The 10,166-nt window shown below is 40.5% G+C and overlaps 1 pseudogene; it reads right to left on the reverse strand.

The window, feature by feature from the left end:
• Nucleotides 1–6,438: 6,438 nt before the first annotated feature.
• On the reverse strand, nt 6,439–7,912 carry LOC101827103 (annotated as a pseudogene).
• Nucleotides 7,913–10,166: the final 2,254 nt, after the last annotated feature.

A 10,166-nucleotide genomic window follows, 5' to 3' on the forward strand; every position in this document is an offset into this window, starting at 1 on the left:
TAAATCTCTTAAATTATGCACCTCATTTACTCAGTTTTACTACTTAATATTATCCATCCCTCACCCATTCTTATACATATGGCTCACCTTTACATGTTTTATACATTTAACAGCCATTAGCCCACAGTCTGGTGGTGAAAGCAGTGCTCTAACCTTCTCAGAGCCTGTATTTCCACAGTGCTTCCTCCACACAGTGGGCAGAGCCAGAAGAAGCCCCCGAGAATGAGCAGTGCCAGTGCCATTTCCATCTATTGGTAGAATGAATCCCTAGGATTTTGTAAAAATCATGTTTGTTTGAGACTTTTTCTGATAGCTGTCTTGGAACATCACTGAGGAACATATAGGACAGGGGGTGGTGGTGATGTACTGAGTTTAGTGAGGAGTGAGTTTTTAATCCTAATTTTGACACACACACACACACACACACACGTTTTTTGAGACAGGGTTTCTCTGTGGCTTTGGAGGTTATCCTGGAACTCACTTTGTAGACCAGGCTGGCCTCGAACTCACAGAGATCCGCCTGCCTCTGCCTCCTGAGTGCTGGGATTAAAGCTGTACACCACCAACGCACGGCTTGTGAATAATATTTTTTAAAGCAAAATTTTATAGTATAAGGGTATTTACAAATAAGGCAAAATGAGTTCTAGAACATTTTTCTATAGTGTATCATAATCTATGTTGCAAACAGTTTTTATAGTTTAAAAACATGAGCTACATATTCGTTTTGTTTAATTCATAAGAAGAACCACATTTTCTCAATTATATATTCTCTAATTCCTTCAAATAATGTTAATAATTATGGGTCTATAACAACATGAAATATTCTGAAAGAACACATTGTGTCCAGAATGCTTAGATATAAAAAGCTTTAATACTCCAAATAATAGTAAAAAAATTTCACAAACATATTTAATAAGCTAGAACAAGACACTCAGAGTGGAACATTTAAAAATGACATATTTTGAGGTATGTTTTGATGTAAGTAGGCATAGATGAATACCTTTATTTGGATATTGAGAAATTATCAAGATATCCGCCAACCGACGGCTGGCTGGGTTCAGGTGGATTCCTGACTCTGGTGTCGGGCACTGGACTCCTTACTTGGAAGCACTCCCCGCCTCTCCCTCTTTCCACTTGTCTATTCTGACGTTCATCCTCACCAGGCAATGCAGCTGTATAGTATGTCCACCATCATAGGGATGTCTTTTGGTCAGTGCTGTGCTAGAGGGCTGTGTTAAATCTCATAGCTTCCCTTTACTGACTACTTGGAATCACATATGGTGTCCAAGTACTGACAGTAATGTTGCTCCTCTCCGTGTAGATCTGGCACTCTAACTGCTTTTTCCTACTCATCCTGACTTCTGTCAGACTTTTGTGCTCACCTTAAGATTTTCCTGTATGTTTACTTTTCATTCTTTCTCTTCCTCCTGTTTTTACTTTCCTTGTCTCCCACCTTTAGTGTCTCCCCGGCTTGCCTTCACGTTATAACTTGTGTTGTTTCTATCTATATAATACTATTGTGTTAACTGTATGAAACTGGTTTCTGCTGTACTGAACTCAACCTGATGAACATGCACACCTGCAAAATGTGTATATGCAAAATGTATATATAAAAGACTATATACATTGTCAGTAAGAATTGTCTGCAGGTTCCCTTAGAAGTAGATCTGCTCAGATATCTTTAGCATAAAACCTGTCTATTGAATATGACCCCAGCAACTTTCCTCTCTCTTTTCCCTTTGCTCACCACAGCATAGCCTGTTTTTCAAGCACAGCAAGTGGACTCCTGACTCTAGTGTTGGGTACCTGGATTCTCTAACTTAGAAGCATCCCCTGCTTCCCCATTTCTTCCACTTGTTTATATCTGACATTTATTTGTACTTGTTAATGCTCACCAGATGCTGTCACTTGTCACTATACAGCTTTTTGTTTAAGGGTGGCCAGATTTTATGCGACCCGCGGGGATGAGGTGATGAGGGTCGCTACTAATTTGGTGGGCCTTCACGAGCAGATCCGATCTGGAAAATGAACTTCAAGAGGTTAAGGGAAGCAGGCTCAAGACAACGTTCGCTGATCAAGAGCCTTTATTTTTGGGGGGCGTGCTGGAACTTATAGAGGAAGGACCTCAGGGGGTGGTACAAGCATGTCAATCAAGTCTCAACTCAAATATACACCAAATACGGTAAAGACAAAGCTGTAATTTTCCATCAGTCATCAGTTGCATTCCACAAATGCTTGTCAGCGTAAGTCAGGTGCAGGAATTAGGGAGGGGTAGGAAGTATTCAATGGAACACTTTAATCTTTTGTTGACAAAGACAATTACTCTGTAAGGGTACTTCCCCCCTGGCTAGGCGGGTGGGCTGCCCTGTGTAAATTTAACTTTTATGGTTAGCCTTTTCCTTTGTCTCAAGGGCATGTGTGCTCGCAGTCACGTAGTCAGAAGGCCAAGAAACGGTTGACAGATTCCATTTTGTTCAAGGTTCTAGCAGTCCCCAACAATTTTACCCGTTTCTTGGAGGGTGCCATATGTTTCAAGTATTCAATAAATATTAGATAGAGAAGGTGATTCTCTACAACATGATGGGAAAACTATGTTGTGGAGGCTAAATATGGCCCACTGCTAGCTAGCCTTTGTAGATAAAGTTTTATTAGAACACAGTCACACTCATTGGTTTATTTATCACCTCTCTTTGAAAAGCTCTGGTTGTAGAAAAGGTGAGCAAAAAGGGGATGCTATCTTTAATTAGTGCAGCCAGAGTCTTCTGATTATTTTTCCCCGAGCCAGATTTGACACCAATGACTGTTAGGAATAGAGGTGGCTTCTTAGCTACTACTATGAAAATGCTATTTTCATAGATTTGTCAATAAAGTAGATAAAAGTAAAAGTACCATTTCCCATTCAGTCAACAAACACAAATGAGAAGATTGGTACTGATGTGCATGGTATAAGAGTTTGTTCTCATCATGTAATTAATGGCTGTGTGAGTCGATAAGCCTTTGAGGGGAATAATTTTAATAAAAACATTTATAGATAAGATTTTCTGTAAAAATATATTTTTTTCTTATTAACTTTTTTTCTATTTTTTTCTGATGGTGTCTCTTAGCTTGGGCTAGACTCAAACTCTCATTGTTGCTGAGGATGACCTTGAACCTTTGATCCTCCTGTTTCTACCTCTCAAGTATTGAGATTGCAGACATGTGTCACTATACCTAGCTTATACTTTATTCATTTTTGTGTGTGCATTTACTAGTGTGTGTGCCCACATGTGTGCATGTGGGATGACCGGTCAACATCAGGTTGGTCTAATGAACTTCTTAATTTACTTTGTGTCTGTTTGCCTGTGTGTATGCTCATGTGCATGTAGGTTCACCCAGACATGCATGTGTGTGTGTGTGTGTGTGTGTGTGTGTGTGTGTGTGTGTGTGTGTGTGTGTAGGTCAGAGATCAATATCTAGGTATTTCTTAGTTACTGTGCTTCTCCTGTGATATTGTGCCTTGACAGAGCAACTTAAGGGACATAGGACTTGTTTTGGCTTATTGTTCCAAGGGATTCCTTCCTTCAAGGTGGGAAAGATGTAACAACAGACAGGAAAGGCATGGTGTTTGGAATTAGTATCCAGAAAACATGGACCCTTTCCAGATGTGCTTTCTGTATCCATTTTTAAGGTTCTGTGTATTGTCTGTGCTGTCATCACCTGGATGATTCTGAATTACACCTCGGTTGCATGGGTACTATTTGAAGGGTATCAAATTTGTCTAGTTAGGAGTATCTTATACTATTTGCCTTTGCTGTATAATATCACCTCTACATATATTTGAACAATGTTTAAGTTCGGAACTTAGTGCGGGATTTGTTATGCAAACAAGACACCAACAAGGATCTTCTTACAAAGCATAAGACAGAAGGCAAGGCATATTTCACATGTTGGAGGAGAGGAAGTCAGCAGCATTAACTTCCATTTATAAAGGTGCATTAACTCTGGCCACAGTGAGGAAATTCTTTTTATTCAAAAACATATAATTTAGGAGAAAACATTTAATTGTAAAATGGTACTTTAAGTCTTGGGAGATGTACCATGCTTCATAAACTTTTACAACATGCTCTTTCACTTTGACAAATTAAGCACTGTTCAGCTTACATCGTCTAATTTGTTTAATAGACAAGATTTAGAAAAGAATTGCTAGATTCATATCAGTAGCTTGAATTTATAAGTAGGAGTAAATGGACTTAATTTTTTGGTGGGGGCGCTCAGGTACATTTATGGGAGCAGGTATGAGTGCACATCATGCCTGTGCATAAGGAGTCTAGAGGAAAATCTTGAGTGCCATTGCTCAGGACTGTTCCCACCCCCACCCTGCATATAAATATATATATATTGAGGTAAGGTCTCTCGCTGGGCTGGAACCACACTATGTAGGCTACACTGGCTGGCCACCAAGTTCCAGGGATCCACCTGCCTCTGTCTTCCCAGTGCAGAGATTACAAGTGTATACTGTTATGCCCAGCTTTATTACATAGGTTTTGGGGATCAAACTTGTGTCTTCCTGTTTGCAAGACGGTACTTTACCATTTGCTCTCTCCTCTCCTCTCCTCTCCTCTCCTCTCCTCTCCTCTCCTCTCCTCTCCTCTCCTCTCCTCTCCTCTCCTCTCCTCTCCTCTCCTCTCCTCCCCTCTCCTCTCCTCCCCTCTCCTCTCCTCCCCTCCCCTCCCCTCCCCTCCCCTCCCCTCCCCTCCCCTCCCTCCCCTCCCCTCCCCTCCCTCTCCTGAGACAGAGTTTCACTGTGTAGTCTTGGCTGGCCTTGAACTCACAGAGATCCATCTGCCTCTGCCTCCTGAGTGTTGGGATTAAAGGCATGTGCCACTACTGCCTGGTTTGCACTATCTCTTAAGCCCTGCAATTTATCATTTTTAGGTGTTTCCTTCCCAATGCATCCTTGCTGGGTTAATTATATAATATAAAACTAACATGCTTTCAAAAGTCAAAACTATATAGGACACATCCACAAAAATGACTGCCTCCTCTTGGTCTACCCTACTTCCCTCTGGTCCTTGGTAACCTCTGTTTTCTGGCTTATTGGCCTTTAAAATTTTTAAAAGATGTTCATTTGTGTGTATGCTTGCAATCTCTCTCTCTCTCTCTCTCTCTCTCTCTCTCTCTCTCTCTCTCTCTCTCTCTCTCTCTCTCTCTCTCTCCCCCTCTCCCTCCCCCTCTCCCTCCCCCTGTACTGGAGTTAAAGGTGGTTATGAACCACCATGTAGGTTCTGGGATTCAAACTTTGGTCCTCTGTAAGAGCAAGAAATATTCATAACCACTGGGCCACCTCTCCAGCTCTGCTTCTTCACCTTCTGAGGTTGTTTTGCATATGCTTTTTCCATCTCATCACTATTGAAATGTCAATGATAAGTAAATATTAGAATGACAGGAAATAAATTCATGGTTGCCAGGGTCTAGGGAGACTGGATACAGATGGGAACAACTGTACTGGGTACTGGGTTTCTCTATAGAACAGTAAAAATGATCGACAGCTATAAGGATGGTTGCACAGCTCTAAAGGTATCAAGAAAGTTTTAATTGGGTGCTTAATTGTGCATGCTGTGTGTTATATCAGTAAAACTTTAAAGATGCATGTACTCCTTTTCCATATCGCCTATTTTTTATTTTATCTTTTTAAGGTTTGTTTTTAATTATGTGTATGTATGTATGGGTATGTGCGCATGAGTGTGAGTGCCTATGCAGGCCAGAAGAGCTGGGCCTGAATTTTTAGAGGTTATTGTGAGCTGTCTGGTATAAGGACTAGGAACTGAACTTTTGAATGAGCATCGAGCATTTGTAACCATTGAGCTATCTCACCAGCCCTCACTTTGTTCATTTTGTGCATGCAGCTGTACTTTGTAGGAGCTATTTCATAATTGTTTCTGAAGATCTTTGCTCTTTTCTTTGGTAGCATAGTGCTCTGATGTGTGTATATGCAGTTAGTCCACTCAGATTACCTTCTGTTCACAAACGCGTTGATCATTCCTGACTGTAGATGGAAGTTTCTGTCCTGCCCTGTCCTATGGCCATTCAGTCCCAAATAAACACAGAAAGGCTTATTAATTATAAACTGTTTGGCCTATTGCTGGAGCTTATTACTAACAAGCTCTTTTTTTAAGATTCACTAAATTTATTTTAAAAATCATAAAGCATTTTTTAAAAAGAACATTGCATTCTGCACACTGCTCTGAACAAATGCCAGCGACATGTGGACTATTACTTTCCTCCCTGTCCCATCTTCCCACAGTGTTACAAATGACCACAAAGCAAGGTGTTCATTGGGGGGAATGTTTTCTTAGAACCACCAACAATGAACAAAAAATAAAACTCACCCACTCTGCTGCTATTTCAAGACTTCAGGGTTAAATTTTGCATGCCCTCTCCCCAATCCTGTTTGTAAGGAACCAAAACATCACATCTGGTGAACAGCAAAGATTTCACTACACCTCAAGTGCAGAACACCTATGAAGCAGAGCAATGTTGGCTTTTTAAACAGAAGCAGATAAAAAAAAAAAGATGCTGGACTCCTTCAGTTCTTCACTAGTCTTAGAAAAACTTTCTAGGATACTGCCTCATACTGTTCTGCAGCAAATACTATGCGTTCTGTATCTGGTCCTGTGTTCCTGTAATGGTAATGATCTGATGATCTTTAGATCCTTCTAAAGGCTCATCAGTTTTGATTAATGCTCCCGACTCATGACAGATGTGCTTGATCCACTGAACACCTTTGCCAATAATGGATCCAGCCAAATCTTTGGGAATAGTTACCCGTGTAGTAATAATAGGCCCACCAAGATCACCTTATGAGCCATGACCCCCTGCATAGGAATAACCATATCCAGAACCACCGTGTGGTTCATAAACCGTATAACATTCTGATGGACTCTCTGTGTCAATTGCAGAGTCGCAAGTGTCATCAGCACTGAACTCAACCATGCTGTTATAGTGGTTGCTAGGCCTTCCTCTTCTGTCATAAACCATTCGATCTCTCCTGGGTGGTGGTAGTGGTGGAGGAAGAGGAAGAGTCTGAGCTCTGCTGCTGCCCTGGCCACCTTGACCAGGAGGAGGAGGAGGAGGAGGTCATTGAGGAGGGCTCATATTATCATAATCTCTTCTAGCAGGAGGCATGGGATGCCCAGCCTGACCAGGAGGCCTTCTGTCAAAACTACCTCTTCCTTGCATGGGAAATCCCACACGAAATCCACAGCAGTCATCAAACATCATTGTATAACCACCATAATCATAGGTTTCATCATAAAAGTTGAGATCATAAGGTTGTGCGCGTCCTTTGATGGGAGACTCGGATATAAATAAGGTCAAGGGTGATCTTGATGCACTCTACAACCCTGCCAGGCTTGCCTCCAATGCACTGTTCCTGAAAAGCTTGATTGTTGTCCGAGTGTTTTCTTGAAGGTCTTTCATTTTAACACCCTTGACACCAATAATTCCTCCTGCCAGACTTTGATGAATTAACAGTCTCAACTCTCAGTCAAAGTCACTTCCTTTATAGTGTTGGTAATTTAAGCATTCTTCAGCATCAGATTCAAGCGGGAGCTGGTTGGTTGCAGTGGGTGATGGCAACTGCAGGCCCTCTTCCAAGGTAGGAATGATTTTCTTCAGAATCTCTCTAATTGTTTCAATATCAGCACTGGTACTCAGTATGGTCTGTATGGAGAGCCTTAATATTCTTGCCTTGTTTTCCAATCACTGCCCCAGCATTCTTGCTCTGAAGCAAAATGTGCAGTCCAAACATCTCATCGGTATTTCTATATCTTTGAAAGGCTTGCTCCTCTTCCATATATTCTTCAGAGTGTTTACCAAATTCACCACTGGTTTCGATGTTGGGAAAGGTTTTTTCTGGCTGCTCAGTCTCCATTTTCTTGAGTTAAATGGGTACACCAGTAGGCTGCAACCAAGCACAGGGCGAGCATGAGGTGATGTCTATGAAGTGGGGAAACAGGGTAATGGTGTCAATGGTGTCTGCAGTGCCATTGCCTGGAGAGCCACTGTCCTCTCTCGTTCACTCTGGGGAAGGTCCAGCTTGAGTGGTTCCCTCCTTTCTCATCCTCACCGCCATCTATCCATAGCCCCAAACTCTTGCTGAAGTGTCAAGGTGTTGGTTTGACAGAAGAAAACTGGGAATTGAGGATTTGATGAGGCACAAAGTGAGGGTTGAGGCCGTCTGTGTAGTCCTGGCTATCATGGAATTTGCTGTCTTCTAAAATAAACCCTTACAGCATAAATTAACCCATAATTCTTATCTGTTTAGCCACGTGGCTTGGTAGCATTCTCATCTTGCTTGCTCTGTGTCTGTGACTACATCTGTGCCTTTCCTCTTCCCAGAATTCTCCTAGTCTAGTAGCCCTGCTACTGGCCAATTAGCGTTTTATTAAACGAATACGAATGACAAATCTTTACAGTGAACAAGAGCATTATCCCACCTCATGAACTTTTTTGATTATAAGTGGCGTTGGATAGGTAATGATGTACATTTTCACATAGGTGGAGAGTTTTTCCATGAAATGTTACATTTCCTTCCATTTTGTCAGGTTTTCTTCACAGGCTTGTCTTGTTCAGAATTTTTAACAGTGAGTAAGAGCTCCTGATTCCTCATTACCTTGCCAACAAGGCTGTTAGCCAGTTTCTATCAAGACAGTGTTATCTCAGTATGGATCAGATTTGTGTTTCTGATATTGTTAGCCAATTTGAACATCTTTTCAAGTTTTAGGGACCATATTAAGATTTTGGCAATTGTCTTTTCATATTTGCTAAGTTTTCTTTTCACATTAAAACTATTAGTGAAACAAAGATTCCTAGTCTGCTATTGGTCATAGCACTGACTCTTCACTTGGGAAACAAAGGACAAGGAAAACCTTGGCATCTCTGCCTACATTGTGAGTCTGTTTCCTTTGCTCTGAGTTATTCTCTGCTGCTTGGATTCCAATAACAAGGAATCTAATGGATAAATGTCTTATGAAAGAAGTGCAAACTACGCCCCAATGTCACCCAGACCACATTGTGACCAAGAATGCTTCTATAAACACACTTCCTGACCTCTGCTTTTGCTTCCCCTCCTTAAACCTGAAGGACATGCCAGCACTCTTGATAAGAGGGCTGAGGACACTGGCCCCTTACTTCCTGGGAGAGCCAGGCTGATTAAAATACCTTTCCTTCTTTTCATCAGGACTTTTCCCATGTGGTTCTGGCTTATGCGATTAGATCTGACTTGCTAAAACTCTTTCAGAATTGGGCTTTCTTAAGTTCCATTTCTGTATATTTTGGTAATCTTTCTACCCATTTGGTTTTTGACGTTGCAAATGTAGTAATGTTTTTCTTCTGTGGTCAAATTTATTAATATTTTTAATGTTTTTTAAAAACAAAAAGCAAACAACTGGACTTCAGTTGTGTCCAGTCTGGCCTTGAATTCTCATTATTTTTATCCCAGCCTCTTCAATCTTGGAGTTACAGGCTTAATACCACTGTGCCTGGCTTATATGTCTGGAATTTTCCTCATAGTTCCAAAACCTACTCCAAAATTCATGTTAAAAGCAATTTACAAAAAACAAAATAAAATAAAACAAAAAATAACACATAACATAGCAATGATAAAATGAAAAATTAAAAAAAATTACCTATATTTTCTTCAAGTACTTGTTGAATTTCACATTTTTAATTTGGAATTTAAGTGTATTCAGAGTTTTTGTTTTTAATTCGATGTAGTGCAAAGAATGGATCTAATGTTATTTTTTCTGTTTGCTATCCAATTATATCTATTCTGTTTATTAAAAAGGCTTTCATTACCTCAGTAACTTGAGATATACTTTATATCACCTGTTGCTGTGGATCTGTTTCTGGACCTTCTCTTCCATTGGCACCTCAGAGTATGTATGTGCTATAATTGTTTTAATCAAAGAGGCTTTTCATGTGGTTTGATATTTCTTGTATTGCTTCCTTTTCATTGTGTTCCTACCTGTTCGTGCATATTTATTTCTGCATTTGAACTTTAAAAGGAATATCTCCAAACTGACTATAGAAAAACTCATTACAGTGTGGGGAATTGCTTTGAACATACACATCGTCTTTCATATATTCTGTCTTCCCCTCTCCTTAACTATAAGCACTTTGTATCA

The sequence above is a fragment of the Mesocricetus auratus genome, unplaced genomic scaffold (genome assembly GCF_017639785.1).
Source record: "Mesocricetus auratus isolate SY011 unplaced genomic scaffold, BCM_Maur_2.0 Super-Scaffold_100004, whole genome shotgun sequence".
NCBI classification, from domain to species: Eukaryota; Metazoa; Chordata; class Mammalia; order Rodentia; family Cricetidae; genus Mesocricetus; species Mesocricetus auratus.